Source organism: Bos mutus, chromosome 1 (genome assembly GCF_027580195.1).
Source record: "Bos mutus isolate GX-2022 chromosome 1, NWIPB_WYAK_1.1, whole genome shotgun sequence".
NCBI lineage: Eukaryota > Metazoa > Chordata > Mammalia > Artiodactyla > Bovidae > Bos > Bos mutus.
Window position 1 is genome coordinate 103,230,548 of NC_091617.1, and position 16,448 is coordinate 103,246,995.

Below are 16,448 nucleotides of genomic sequence, written 5' to 3' on the forward strand. Positions count from 1 at the left end.
TAAGAGAAATCACTCCAAAATACTCATTGGAAGGACTGATGTTGAAGCTGAAGCTCCAATACTTTGGCCACCTGTTATGAAGAACTGACTCATTGGAAAAGATCCTGATGCTGGGAAGGATTGAAGGCAGGAGGAGAAGGGGACGACAGAGGATGAGATGGTTGGATGGCATCACTGATGCAATGGACATGAGTTTAAGTAGGCTCTGGGAGTTGGTGATAGACAGGGAAGCCTGGTGTGCTGCAGTCCATGGGATTCAAAAAAGGTTGGACATGACTGAGTGACTGAACTGAAGAAGTCTTTAGCTAAGAATGTGATTACCTCTATTGACCTCGATGCTTAGGAGTAATCATTTGTTAGGATAAGTGTAAGTTGATGTCTCATGTTTAGTTCCCATCTTATAATATTAAATTTATTATGGTATTAATATAATTCCTAGACATGCAACCCTATATTTGAGCATCCACACATGTACATATATGTACTTCAGGTTAACTTGAGATTAATATCAAGTATTAAACATTTTCAAAGTTTAAAAGTGAATTATTATGTTTGCACATTGAGACTTCTTTCAATAATAGTAAAAATGTCCTTTAAAAACAATTGATATCAAGGTGAATTATTTATATGGCTTTCTTCTTTGAAAGGAAGATGTTTGTAAGCTCTAATAAAAATATATCTTGACTTTATCTGAAAGGAAAAAGCTCATAAAAATATGGATATAGATGCTTTCAGCTTCGTAGTCACTACATGTTTATTCCAGTGTTTATAAGAATTTTTATCTAGGATTTTACTTGGTTAGCTATACAAATATTAAGGATTTCATACTTAGTAAAAAATTTTATCAAACCCACCTGTCATTCAAATATACCTACTTACTTAGTGTGTTTCAGAATTATGCTTATTTTCACTTACTGAAAGGAAAGGGCGATGTCTTTATTTTTAAGTTTGTACCTATTGATCACCTTCAGTCATTTCACACACACACCTATCCCCAAAATCTGGCAATCACTGATCTCTTCACTCTATCTATGAATTTGGCTTTGGGGGCTGTTTTTTTTTTTTTCCTAGATTCCATATAAAAGTGAGGCCACATGATATTTGTTTTTCTCCCTGGGGATCTTCCCAACCTATGGATCAAACCCAGATCTCCTGCATTGCAGGCAGATTCTTTACCAGCTGAGCCACAAGGGAAGCCCTGATTTCTTTCACTTAGTGTAATTACCTCATGGTCTATCCAAGTTGTCACAACTGGCAAGATTTCCTTTTTTATTTCAGGATAATATCCCTCTATGTGTGTGTTTGTGTGTGTGTGTGTTTATAAGTGACCTTTGAATAGCACTGGCTGGAACTACAAGGATCACCTTACATGTGGATTTTTTTTTTTTAAGAAATATATATATTAAAAAAAAAAGAAATATGTACTACAGTACAAAACAATCCACTGCTGGTGAAATCTGTGGATATAGAACTGAGGTATGGAGGGCCAACTATAAAGGTATACCCAGATTTTTGACCACATGAAAGGTCAACACTCCTAACTCAGTGTTGTTCATAATTCAATTCTTATATATAATGTCAAATCACATTTTCTTCTTTCATCCATTGATGGATGATGCTGTTTCCATGTCTTTCCTGTTACAAGCAGTACTGTAGTAAACATGTGGGTGCAGATATCTTTTTGAGTTAGTGTTTCATATCCTTTGGATAAATATCTAGAAATGGAATTTCTGTATAAGGTTGTATTTCTATTAATATTTTGAGGAACTTCCATACTATTTTCTATAGTGGCTGTACTCACATTTCTGCCAACAATGAGCTAAGTTTCCCTTTTTTCACCAATGTGTGTCTTTTGTCTTTTTGACAATAGCTGTTCTAATAGGGAGTAAAGTTATATGGCATTGTAGTTTTGATTTGCATTTCTCATCATGACAGTGAGCACCATTTCATGTACGTGTTGGCCATTTGCAAATCATCTTTGGGATAGTCTACTCAGATCCTCTGTCCATTTTTCAAATAGGAATTGTTTATTTTTGTTACTGAGTTCTATGAATTTTTTATTCTTGGAATAATAACCCCTTATCAGATATGTCAATCATAAGTATCTTTTCCTATTTGAAAAGTTGCCTTTTCATTTTCATGATTTTCTTTGCTGTGTAGAAGCTTTTTATTTATATGTAATCGCACTTGTTGATTTTTGCTTTTGTTGCCTTTGTTTTGGAGAAATGTTGGAAAAATCAGTACCAAGATTGATGTCAATAAGCTTCAGTTCAGTTCAGTCACTCAGTCATGTCCAACTCTTTGCAACCTCATGGTCTGCAGCACTCCTGGGCTCCCTGTCCATTAGCAACTCTGGGTGTTTACTCAAACTCATGTCCATTGAGTTGGTGATGCCATCCAACCATCTCATCCCCTGTCATCCCCTTCTCCTCCTGCCCTCGATCTTTCCCAGCATCAGGGTCTTTTCAAAGGAGTCAGTTCTTCGCTTCAGGTGGCCAAAGTATTGGAGTTTCAGCTTTAGCATCAGTCCTTTCAATGAATATTCAGGACTGATTTCCTTTAGGATTGACTGGTTGGATCTCCTTGCAGTCCAAGGGACTCTCCAGAATTTTGTCCAACACCACAGTTCAAAAGCATCAATTCATCAATTGATTCAAAGCAATCAATTAAGTAATTGAAGTCAGTAAGCTTAATGCCCATGTTTTCTAATAGGAATTTTGTGGTTTCTGGTCTTATGTTCAAATCTTTATATATTTTGAGTTAATCTTTGGGTATGGTATAAAATAGTGATCCAGTTTCATTTTTTGTATGTGGCTGTCCAGTATTTCCAACACAATCGACTGAAGAGACTTGCTTTCCCCTTGTTTATCTCGACTCCGTTGTCACAAATTAATCAGCCATAAATGTGTAGGTTTATATATGGGATGTCAATTCTGTTCCATCTAGCATATGTGTCTATTTCTATGCTGACATCAAACAGTTCTGTGATGAATATAAGTTTGTAATATAGTTTGAAATAAGGAGGCATGATGCCACTAGCTTTGTTGTTCTTTCTTAAGATTGCTTTGGCTATTTTGGGTCTTTTGTGGTAGCATGCAAATTATTGGATTATTTGTTTTATTTTAAAATCTTTGAAAAATTTATTGAACATTTGGCAGAGTTCACATTGAATCTGTGGATGGCTTTGAATAGTATGGATGTTTTAAAAACATTAATTCCTTCACTCTGTGAACATGGAATATTGTTCCAATTATTTGTGTCCAGTTTTTTCTTCCATGTTTTACAGTTTTTAGTGTATAGGTCTTTCACTTCCTTGCTTAAATTTATACCTTGGTGTTCTTTTGATGCAGTTATAAATGAAACTGTTTTCTTAATTTCTTCTTCTGATAGCTATTAGTGCTCAGAAAAGCAACATATTTTTATATATTGATATCTGTATCCTTTACTGAATTTGTTTCTAGTTTGAGCAATTTTTAGTTGAGTCTTTAGGGTTTTCTTTTCTGATTTGGAGCCTTTTCTTGCCTAATTGCCTTGGTTAGGACTACTAATACTATGCTGAATAAAAGTGATGAGAATGTGTATTCTTGTCTTGTTCCTTATTTTGGGGGGAAATTTTCAGCTTTTCACCACTGAGTATGATGTTATCCATGTGTTGGTCATGTATAGTCTTTATTATGGTGAGGTACATTTCCTCTATATTCACTTTGAGAGTTTTTGATAATAAATTCTGATGACATCAAATGCTTTTTCTTCATCTTTGAGATATTGATTTTTATACTTCATTTTGCTGATATAGTACATCATACTGATTGTGGATGTTGAACTATCCTTGCATCAGTAGAGTCAATCCCAGTTGATCATGAATTATAATCCTTTTTTTTAAATTTTGTTGAATTCAGGTTGTTACTATTTTTCTCTGTTCATCAGGGATATTAGCCTGTAATTTTCTTATGCCCTTCTGTCTCATTTTGGTATCAGATTAATCATGGTCTGTGAAGCATATTTGAAAGAGTTCTCTCCCCTCCTGTATTCTGGAAGTTACACAAGGATTGATATTAGTTTTTATTTAAATATTTGGTAGAATTCAACAGTGAAACCATCTGTCTTGAACTTTGTTGGAGACTTTGATTATTGATTTAATTTCCTCACAGACTCAATTTGATTACTTACTAAACTAATAATTATTCTGTTCAGACATTGTTTTTTCATGGTACAGTTTTGTTGTAGGTTTCTAGAAATTTATTAATTCCTTCTAGTTAATCAAATTTTGGGAATATAATTTATAGTATAAATATGAAATGTGAATTCTGAAGGGACCAAACTTCCAGTCTGTAAAAATTCTATTGACTATATGGGTCAGATTATTCTTTATTATAGGAGGTCATCCTGTGCATTGGAAAAGATTTAGTGGCATCCCTGCCACTAAATGTTAGAAGCACAATCTATTCACAAAAAGTCAGAAGCAGTGCTCAGATTTGAAAACCAAAAATGTCTCCAGCCAAGTGTCTTCTGGAGATCAAAACCACAATGGTTGAGAACAACTGCTCTGTATGAATAGTTAAAGAATCCTTAACAGGAAAATGTGTGTGTGGATATATATGTATATATATAAATTTTCACGTACATACATCATATATACACACACATATATATATATACTTTATGTATATTTATACACTCATACATACACAAATAAATTCCTTTAGAATATGTTACATATCATAGAGGCAGGGAATAATTATTGGTATTCAGAATCAAGATTTCTGGGAAAAACATCAATAACCTCAGATATGCAGATGACACCACCCTTATGGCAGAAAGTGAAGAGGAACTCAAAAGCCTTTGATGAAAGTGAAAGAGGAGAGTGAAAAAGTTGGCTTAAAGCTCAACATTCAGAAAACTAAGATCATGGCATCAGGTCCCATCACTTCGTGGGAAATAGATGCGGAAACAGTGGAAACAGTGGAAACAGTGTCAGGCTTTATTTTGGGGGGCTCCAAAATTACTGCAGATGGTGATTGCAGCCATGAAATTAAAAGACGCTTCCTCCTTGGAAGGAAAGTTATGACCAACCTAGATAGCATATTGGAAAGCAGAGACATTACTTTGCCAACAAAGGTCTGTCTAGTCAAGGCCATGGTTTTTCCAGTGGTCATTTATGGATTTGAGAGTTGGACTGTGAAGAAAGCTGAGCACCGAAGAATTGATGCTTTTGAACTGTGGTGTTGGAGAAGACTCTTGAAAATCCCTTGGACTGCAAGGAGATCCAACCAGTCCATTCTAAAGGAGATCAGTCCTGGGTGTTCTTTGGAAAGAATGATGCTAAAGCTGAAACTCCAGTACTTTGGCCACCTCATGCTAAGAGTTGACTCATTGGAAAAGACCCTGATGCTGGGAGGGATTGGGGGCAGGAGGAGAAGGGGATGACAGAGGATGAGATGGCTGGATGGCATCACTGATTTGATGGACTTGAGTTTGAGTGAACTCCAGGAGTTGGAGATGGACAGGGTGGCCTGGCATGCTGCGATTCATGGGATCACAAAGAGTCAGACATGACTGAGCGACTGAACTGAACTAACTATATAGCTTCTTGGGTAATTCATAAATTGAATTGACTTTCATAACCTTGCCTTACTTATCCTCCCTGCTAGAGAACAGCATACCAAAATTCTAGTTTATCACATTATTAAAAACAATAAACTCATTCAAATTTTATATTGTGTATATTTTAATAAATTATTTAATTAAATAATTTAATTTTAAATTAAAATATTTTAATTTAATTAGTGAAAATTTTCATATGTTTATTTTCACAAATAAATATAACCTCACTATGCATAAATAATTGAGCCAATTTTTGTATATTTAAGTCCTTGAATTTAAAATTTTTTAAAAAAGAAAAATGTTTGTTCTCAGGTTAAGATTTTAGCATGGATCATGTTAACAAAACATGTCTATTTTGGCAAGTTGCTCTTCCTGAGATCAGAATTAATGGACTGCTTAGAACAATTCATTGATTCAAAAATAATGTATTGAATATCAGCCATGTTCTAGGCATTGTTATGAGTACCAGGAATATTCTGGTGAATAAAACAAGGAAAAAATACTCTTTTAACTATCATGGAACTTTCTTTCTGATTGGGGCAGGGGGTTATTGTGGAGATAGAAAAATAATACAAATGTATTAAAGATACTTACGTAACTGTATAGCTATATAATTATTGAAGTAATAATATATGTAACTGATTTAGAGCGTGTTGGATGGAGTTTGAGTAGTGTTACATTGGGTAGCTATACAGCTCCTAAAGACCTTTCAGGAGAAGTGACATTTGAACTGAGGGGTTAGTGTTGGAAGGTAGGCAGAACTGTGAATGAAAAATACTTCAGCGAGTGGATCAGCAAAATCATAGTTCAAAGAATGTGGCATATCACAGTGATAGCTCACTCATATGCCATCAGATCAGATCAGTCGCTCAGTCATGTCTGACTCTTTGCAACCCCATGAATCGCAGCATGTCAGGCCTCCCTGTCTATCACCAACTCCCGGAGTTCACTGAGACTCACGTCCATCGAGTCAGTGATGCCATCCAGCCATCTCATCCTCTGTCGTTCCCTTTTCCTCCTGCCCCCAATCCCTCCCAGCATCAGAGTCTTTTCCAGAGTCAACTCTTCGCATGAGGCGGCCAAAGTACTGGAGTTTCAGCTTTAGTATCATTCCTTCCAAAGAAATCCCAGGGCTGATCTCCTTCAGAATGGACATCAACCATAATTCAAATAAGATGATAAATGACCTTCTTCAAGTGACTCACTGTAGAATATGAGGAAATTAACTATTTTCACTTATATTTTTCATGTAGAAAGTGAGTTCTCAACTCAAATTTTATGGGTTCACAAATAAAATTGAATAACTGTAAGCCTCAAAATAATAATTGGAATATCTTAGACTTAATTTCAGTACTCTTGCCTGGAAAATCCCATGGACGGAGGAGCCTGGTAGGCTGCAGTCCATGGGGTCGCAAAGAGTCAGACACGACTAAGTGACTTCACTCTCATTTTTCACTTTCCTGCATTGGAGAAGGAAATGGAGACCCAGTCCAGTGTTCTTGCCTGGAAAATCCCAGGGACGAGGGAGCCTGATGGTCTGCCATCTATGGGGTTGCACAGAGTTGGACATGACTGAAGCAACTTAGCAGCAGCAGCAGCAGAAGACTTCATTTCAAATGAATAAGACACTATATGTTCAAATACGCACATATTATTGTAAGTTAAGGCTGAAAGATTAATTCATCATGTGTCATCTCGCTTTGTCAAACACTTTGGTTGTGTTACATACAGTTGCTGTTATGTTTTAAATGACTCCTGAACTGTCATGGATAGTGTTATTTCCTTAAATAAAATGATTTGTTCATTAATATTTAAGCAGTTATGTTTGCCAAGTAATGTTAGAATAAAATCTGCAGTGTCAATTCACATTTGTTGCCTGAGTTAGAATAGTCACTGTCAAATGAATAAATATTTTCAAATATAAACAGTTCCTAAGGATAGGAAATATGTAATATTCTGACCATATTATTTTAGTCAACATATCTATAGCTAAAAGTTAGCATTTGGAAATGAGGATATGAAGGAATATTTTAACATGGAAAATAGCAGTATATTTTAATACTTGTTTACATATTAAATACTATTTAGGAACCTTGGAGTTTGGGGTTGGTAAATCAAACTATTAATTTGGAATGGATAAACAACAAGGTCCCCCTGTAAACTATAGGGAACTATATCTGATCTTCGATAAAACATAATGCAAAAGAATATTTGAAAATATAATGCATACATGTGTGTAGATGAGTCACTCTGCTGTACAACAGCAGACCAGCACAATAATGTAAACCAACCATCAGATCAGATCAGTCGCACAGTTGTGTCCGACTCTGCGACCCCATGAATCGCAGCACGCCAGGCCTCCCTGTCCATCACCAACTCCCGGAGTTCACTCAGACTCACGTCCATCGAGTCAGTGATGCCATCCAGCCATCTCATCCTCTGTCGTCCCCTTCTCTCCTCCTGCCCCAATCCTCCCAGCATCAGAGTCTTTTCCAATGAGTCAACTCTTCGCATGAGGCGGCCAAAGTACTGGAGTTTCAGCTTTAGCATCATTCCTTCCAAAGAAATCCCAGGGCTGATCTCCTTCAGAATGGACTGGTCGGATCTCCTTGCAGTCCAAGGGACTCTCAAGAGTCTTCTCCAACACCACAGTTCAAAAGCATCAATTCTTCAGCACTCAGCCTTCTTCACAGTCCAACTCTCACATCCATATATGACCACAGGAAAAACCATAGCCTTGACTAGACGAACCTTTGTTGGTAAAGTAATATCTCTGCTTTTGAATATGCTATTTAGGTTGGTCATAATTTTCCTTCCAAGGAGTAAGCGTTTTTTAATTTCATGGCTGCAGTCACCATCTGTAGTGATTTTGGAGCCCAGAAAAATAAAGTCTGACACTGTTTCCACTGTTTCCCCATCTATTTCCCATGAAGTGATGGGACTGGATGCCATGATCTTCGTTTTCTGAATGTTGAGCTTTAAGCCAACTTTTTCACTCTCCACTTTCACTTTCATCAAGAGGCTTTTGAGTTCCTCTTCACTTTCTGCCATAAGGGTGGTGTCATCTGCATATCTGAGGTGATAGATATTTCTCCCAGCAATCTTGATTCCAGCTTGTGTTTCTTCCAATCCAGCATTCTTCATGATGTACTCTGCATAGAAGTTAAATAAACAGGGTGACAATATACAGCCTTGACGAACTCCTTTTCCTATTTGGAACCAGTCTGTTGTTCCATGTCCAGTTCTAACTGTTGCTTCCTGACCTGCATACAAATTTCTCAAGAGGCAGATCAGGTGGTCTGGTATTTCCATCTCTTTCAGAATTTCCCACAGTTTATTGTGATCCACACAGTCAAAGGCTTTGGCATAGTCAATAAAGCAGAAATAGATGTTTTTTCTGGAACTCTCTTGCTTTTTGCATGATCCAGAGGATGTTGGCAATTTGATCTCTGGTTCCTCTGCCTTTTCTAAAACCAGCTTGAACATCAGGAATTGCTAAATTCAGACTTAAATTGAAGAAAGTAGGGAAAACCACTAGACCATTCAGGTATGACCTAAATCAAACCAACTATACTTCAGTAAAAAAAAAAAAAAAATACTATTTAGGAAATTAATTCCAGACCTTAAAAAGTATATAATAATTTTTGCAAAAACACATGTTCTAGTCTGTTGTTGGCTTGTTGATTTTGCAGAATCCCAGTAAAATAAGTTGAAATATATTAGCATTTTTAAAAGAATGTCTTTAAAGGATAAAATTATGTTTGTTATTCTGCCCACAATTCTCATTTAATATATAATCTTCATTTGATTTTATACAGCATGGAGTGCTTGATGAAAAGCAATGTTATTTCTAAAATCTGTATAAAATTTGGGAGTTAAATTTCTGGAACATGATGTAAAAGAAGGCAAATGAAACTTGGGGTCAGATAACTTGAACTAAGAAAATTGTTAGACTTAATGGAATCCCAGTAAATACAAAAATGATATTTTTAAAATGAAGGGGATCGAGTTGACAATAAAGTTCATAAAGAGAAGCAAACAAAGAGCAGTGGATATATAGACTAAAAGGGAAATTATATTAGGAAGGAAGTAGTTTTACCAACCAAGACAACATCCTGAAAAGGTTCTTTAATTAGTTTGGTATTGGCATATGGATAGAAAAGTCCAGAAATAAACTAAACTACATATAGAAATCCATTGTGGAGCAGCAATGTCAAAGATAAGCTTTTTTGGACAGCTAGACAGACATTTGGAATAAAATACATAAATTGCTCAGTCGTGTCTGACTCTGTGACCCCATAGACTGCAGCACGCCAGGCTTACTTGAACTTCACCATCTCCCGGAGCTTGCTCAAACTCATGTGCATTGAGTTGGTGATGCCATCCAACCAGTTTGTCCTCTGTTGTCTCCTTCTCATCCTGCCTTCAATCTTTCCCAGCATCAGGGTCTTTTCTAAGGAGTAGGTTCTTCATATTAGGTGGCCAAAGTATTGGAGCTTCAGCTTAAACATTAGTCCATTTAATGAATATTCAGGATTGATTTCCTTAAGATTGACTGGTTTGTTCTCCTTGCAGTCCAAGGGATGCTCAAGAGTCTTCTCCAACACCACAAGTCAAAGGCGTCAATTCTTTAGTGTTCAACCTTTTTTATGGTCCAACCCTAACATCCATACCCTACTACGGGAAAAACAATATCTTTGACTACAGGGACCTTTGTTGACAAAATAATGTCTCTGCTTTTTAATAAGCTGTCTAGGTTTGTCATAGCTTTTCTTCTAATGAGCAAGTGTCCTTTAATTTCATGGCTGCAGTCATCATCTGCAATGATTTTGGAGCCCAAGAAAATAAAGTCTATCACTGTTTCCATTGTTTCCCCATCTATTTGCATGAAGTGATGTGACTGCATGCCATGATCTTAGATTTATGAATGTTGAGTTTTAAGCCAACATTTTCACTCTTCTCTTTCACTTCCTTCAAGAGGCTGCTTAGTTCCTCTTCACATTCTGCCATGAGGGTGGTGTCATCTGCATATCTGAGGTTACTGATACTTCTCCTGGCATTCTTAACTTCAGCTTGTGCTCCTTCCAGCCCAGTGTTTCTCATGATGTACTCTGCATATTAGTTAAATAAGCAGGGTGACAATATACAGCCTTGACGTAGTTCTTTCCCAATTTGGAACCAGTCCATTGTTCCATGTTTGGTTCTAACTGTTGCTTCTTGATGCACATACAGGTTTCTCAGGAGGTGGTAAGGTGATCTGGTATTTCCATTTTAATAAGAATTTTCCACAGGTGGTTGTGATCCACACAGTCAATGCCTTTAGCATAGACAATGAAGCAGAAGTAGATATTTTTCTGGAATTCTCTTGCCTTTTCTATGATCCAGTAGATGTTGGCAATTTGATCTCTGATTCCTCTGCCTTTTTTAAATACAGCTTGAACATTTGGAATTTCTTGGTTCACGTACTATTGAAGCCTAGCTTGGAGAATTCTGAGCATCACTTTGCTAGTATGTGAAATGAGTGCAGTTTACAGTAGTTTGAGCATTCTTTGGCATTGCCCTTCTTTGAGATTGGGGCTCCCTGATGGCTCAGAGGTTAAAGCGTCTGCCTGGAATGCAGGAGACCCAGGTTCAATCCCTGGGTCAGAGAAGATCCCCTGGAGAAGGCAATGGCAACTCACTCCAGTACTCTTGCCTGGAGAACCCCATGGAGGGAGGAGCCTGGTAGGCTACAGTCCATGGGGTCGCAAAGAGTCAGAAACGACTGAGCAACTTCACTTTCACTTGTCTTTGAGATTGGAATGAAAATGGACCTTTTCTAGTCCTGTGGCCACTAATGAGTTTTCCAAATTTGCTGACATATTGAGTGTAGCACTTTGACAGCATCATCATTTAGGATTTGAAATAACTGGAATTCCATTGTCCCCACCTGTTTTGTTTATAGTGATGCTTCCTAAGGTCCGCTTGACTTCGTACTGTAGGATGTCTGGCTCTAGGTGAGTGATCACACCATAGTGGTTATCTGGGTAATTGAGACCTTATTTGTATAGTTCTGCTCTGGGAAGCCTGGCATACTGCAGTCCATGCTTTCGCAAAGAGTCAGACACAACCGAGTGACTGAACTGAACTCTGTGTTCTTGCCACCTCCTCTTAATATCTTGTGTTGTTCATAGGCCCATACCATTTGCGTCCTTTATTGTGCCCATTTTTGCATGAAATGTTTGTTTTGTATCTCTCATTTTCTTGAAGAAGTCTCTAGTCTTCCCCATTCTATTGTTTTCCTCTGTTTTTTGCATTGTTGACTTAGGAAGGCTTTCTCATCTCTCCTTGCTCTTCTTTGAAACTCTGCATTCAGGGTGGGTATATCTTTCCTTTTCTCCTTTGCCTTCCCCTTCTCTTTTCTCAGCTATTTGTAAGGCCTCCTCAGATTGCCATTATGCCTTCTTGCATTTCTGTTCTTGGGGGTAGTTTTGATCACTACCTCCTGTACAGTGTTACAAACCTCCATACATAGTTCTTCAGGCACTCTATCAGATCCCTTGAGTCTATTTGTTACTTCCAACATAGAATAGTAAAATTTGATACAGGTCATACCTGAATGGTCTAGTAGTTTTCCCCACTTTCTTCAACTTAATTCTGAATTTTGCAATAAGGAGTTCAGTATCTGAGCCACAGTCAGCTCCCAGTCTTATTTTTGCTGACTATATAGAGCTTCTCTATCTTTGACTGCCAATAATACAATCAATCTGATTTCGGTATTGACCATCTGGTGATATCCAAGTGTACAGTTGTCTCGTGTTGTTGGAAGAGTTTCTTTGCTATGACTAGTGCATTCTCTTGGTAAAACTGTTAGCCTTTGCCCTGCTTCATTTTGTACTCCAAGGCCAAACTTGCCTGTTACTCCAGGTATCTCCTGACTTCCTACTTTTGTATTCCAATCCCCTATGATGAAAAGGACATTCTATTTTTTTTTTTTTTTTGTATTAGTTCTAGAAAGTCATGTAGGTCTTCATAGAATTGTTCAACTTAAGCTTCTTTGGCATTTCTGCTTGGGACAAAGAGTTGAATTACTCTGGTATTGAATGGTCTGTCTTGGGAGTGAACCAAGTTCATTCTTCTGTCCTTTTGGGGATTGCACCCAAGTAATGCATTTCAGACTCTTCTTTACTATGAGGGCTACTCCATTTCTTCTAAGGAATTCTTGCCCACAGTAGTAGATATAATGGTCATCTGAATTAAATTTGCCCATTCTGTTTCCTTTTAGTTCACTGATTACTAAAATGTCAGTGTTCACTCTTGCCATCTCCTATTTGACCACTTCCAATTTACCTTGATTCATGGACCTAACATTACAGATTCCTATGCAATATTATTCTTTCTCATTTTCATTAGTTTTCTGTATTTCTTATTGAAAGTTCATACAACATTGACTGCTTTGTTCTTTCCTTTTTCACAATAAATTTATTTCTCCTTAAAATTTTTGCTCTCCCTGTATTCCCTTGGTTGATTTGGAAAGCACTTTATTCTTGTTCTGAACAATCTGTTATATTAAAACATTGCAATTTCAAATTTTTATTTAACATAGTTTCCCCTGCAAGAAATAAATACCTCATATTACCTACCAGTCAAAATTAGCTGATATTCACACAGAAATATCATAATTCAGCAGTTCTTGAAATTGAACACACTCTTTTTAAAGATATTTTATTAGTTATGCTAGATATATTTTATTCAATCCAGTTATAATTATGAAGTTACTATTTTGATGCTATAGCACAATTTAAATGTTGAAGAACTTATTTTCAAATAGATTCTAAACAATACAGTTCTAAAATTTATAATACTTTGCCTACCTCTGCTGAAGAGTATTCCTCGCTTTCCTCTTTATTACAATAAGAAAAGCATTAATATTCATATATTATTTGGTATACAGCTTGGCTTATTATCAGTTTTATTTGTTTCATATCAAACATTTGTGTTTCTACATTCTTCACCTTTTCTGAAATGCACTAGTTAACAATGATGTCATGCCACTGCTATAGTGAATCTAGCATTTTAGAGATATAATTATAATATCAAGATAACCTTATGTTATTTCTTCTTGAAATGCTAACACTGCATTCTCTTTTCATTCATTGCCAAAAATTAGAGTTGAGAAATGAAAGAACAAGATTTACACTATATGTAGAAAAGTTGTTGAAAATATCACTGAAAGCCATCATTAACATATAAGGGTATATTTTTGTTAAAGACACCAAGTTGAAGCAATTTGCCTTTTTTTGCTAATTATAATTACTGCCTTTGTGAATGTCTTTATAACTGACAAATTTTCAAGTAATGATGTGTTCAGTGATGGCATTCATCAGGTTGTCATTCATTTTTGTGAAGTTAAAACTAATTGGCAATGTGTTCAAGAGTGGGTTTAAAAAAAAAAAAAGTTTAGATAGATGTGTCAGAGTCAGGAAAAAGGGCCTCAAACTGCCCAGCCAAACAGATGGTTCAATATAAATTTTAAAAAATGGCAAGTTTGCCAAGCTGCATGCATTGCCTGCTGTGTAAAAGCAAGAAAACAGTAATATATCTTTAATATATCTTTTCTGAAGAAATCAGTGCTTAAGACATGAATTCTGAGTTTCATGATTTTTACCAAAAATTAACGTAATAAAAAGTAACATCATAGTAGATCTTTTTGATGGTAAAAGAAGTGTATTCTGAATATTTTACCATGTAAATGTTATGTGGATATCAGGAGGATCTGAATACTTGCAATCATTTCTTAATACTTCACATAGGAGCCTCAACTCTGTATTTATAAATTAAATGAATGCAAACCAAACCCATATCACATACAAGAGGACATTGATTCTTCAGTTAACTAAAGCCTTTTATAAATGTTACCTGGTTTTGCCTATTGAAAAAGAGAGATGGGTGTGTCTTTCACAGAGCAGAGCTAGATGAGATGGGGAGGAACCAGTCCCCCTACTGTTTCTTATCTCCCTTGAGCCCACAGTGCCTAAAATGAGCTCAGTTTTTCTGATAAAGATTCACTCTGCAATAAATCAACAGTAAAAAATTGACCAAAAACTAACAAAAATATGTAGTTAGAAATTAAGGAATACATTGCTAGCCAATCCTACATGATGGTTCTCAAAAGGTAATCCCTGTTTCAGCAGCACTAGCTCACCTGAGAAATGTTAGAAATTCACATTATTGGGCCTCACTCCAGATCTACTGAATGAGAATCTCTGGGGCTGGGCCCAGTGATATGTATTGTAACACACTCTCTAGGTGATTATGATACAAACTAAAATTTGAGAGACATTGTCACAGAACACATGAAGCTAAAAAAGGAAATATAAAATTCTAGAAAATAATGAAAATAATGCTGTGTACTTATGGAACAGTGGAATTTGTACTGAAGGAAATGGCAACCCACTCCAGTACTCTTACCTGGAAAATCCCATGGATGGAGGAGCCTGGTAGGCTACAGTCCATGGGGTTGCAAACAGTCGGACACGACTGAGAGACTTCACTTCACTTTATATGCTTATATATTTTTAAAAGGTCCAAAATTGATAATTTAAAGCTATAATTTAGATTTTAAATATTTAAAGTCATTAAAAGGATAATGAGATATCCACATTCTTTTTAGGGGTACAGCATACAGCATAATGTTAAAAACAATATATAAATAGCAGGATGCATATATGTGTTTTATATTTAATCTGGAAATAAACACTTAAAAGGTTAAATATATAAACAAATGTAAAAAAAAAAAAAAAAAAAAAAAGCCACTTGTTAAAATGGAGCATGCAGAGAATCAAGACACACAAAGTAAAATTCAATTTTAGTGGACTTTATATTTTTGGATGCCTTTTCTTCATAATGAAACACTGTAGCAAATGACAACTCCTGATCCTACTTTCTTGAGAGCTAGATACTTGAATCAGTCCAGTTCAGTTCAGTTCAGTTCAATCACTCAGTCGTGTCCGACTCTTTGCAACCCATGGACTGTAGCAAGCCAGGCTTCCCTGTCCATCACCAAGTCCCGGAGTTTACTCAAACTCATATCCATTGAGTTGGTGATGCCATCCAACTATCTCATCCTCGGTCTTCCCCTTCTCCTCCTGCCTTCAATCTTTCCCAGCATCAGGGTCTTTTCACATCAGTCAGTTCTTTGCATCAGCTGGCCAAACTATTGGAGTTTCAGCATCAGTCTTTCCAATGAATATTCAGGACCGATTTCCTTAAGGATGGACTAATTGGATATCCTGCAGTCCAAAGGACTCTCAAGAGTCTTCTCCAACCCCACAGTTCAAAAGCATCAGTTCTTCAGTGCTCAGATTTCTTTATAGTCCAACTCTCAGATCCATTTCCTACTGGAAAGACCATAGCCTTGACTAGACGGACCTTTGTTGGCAAAGTAATGTCTCTGCTTTTTAATATACTGTCTAGGTTGGTCATAACTTTTCTGCAAGCATCTTTTAATTTCATGGCTGCAGTCACCATCTGCAGTGATTTTGGAGCCCCCAAAAATAAAGTCTGTCACTGTTTCCACTGTTTCCCCATCTATTTGCCATGAAGTGATGGGACCAGATGTCATGATAATCTGAGCATATTCAAGTCTGTGGATAATCCATGAATCTAAGATATTCCTTAATTTTTAGTAGAGAAATAATTTGAAATGAGGATCTGGTTGTAAAATACATGTTTTCTGGCTTCACAAGAATTTGGCAGATTACCAAATATCTTCTTTAACTCTATAGTTTATCTGTTATCTATACTTGAAGTACTGTATACAAAGGCTGGATAGAGTACATTACATTAAAAACTATAAGATATTT

General features: G+C 36.4%; 1 non-coding gene across 1 annotated transcript; it reads left to right on the forward strand.

The window, feature by feature from the left end:
• The first annotated feature begins 11,182 nt into the window (after positions 1-11,182).
• On the forward strand, positions 11,183-11,255 carry TRNAS-GGA (transfer RNA serine (anticodon GGA)). The gene has a single exon. It is a non-coding gene; the product is annotated as a tRNA-Ser (tRNA).
• The last annotated feature ends 5,193 nt before the right edge of the window (positions 11,256-16,448 follow it).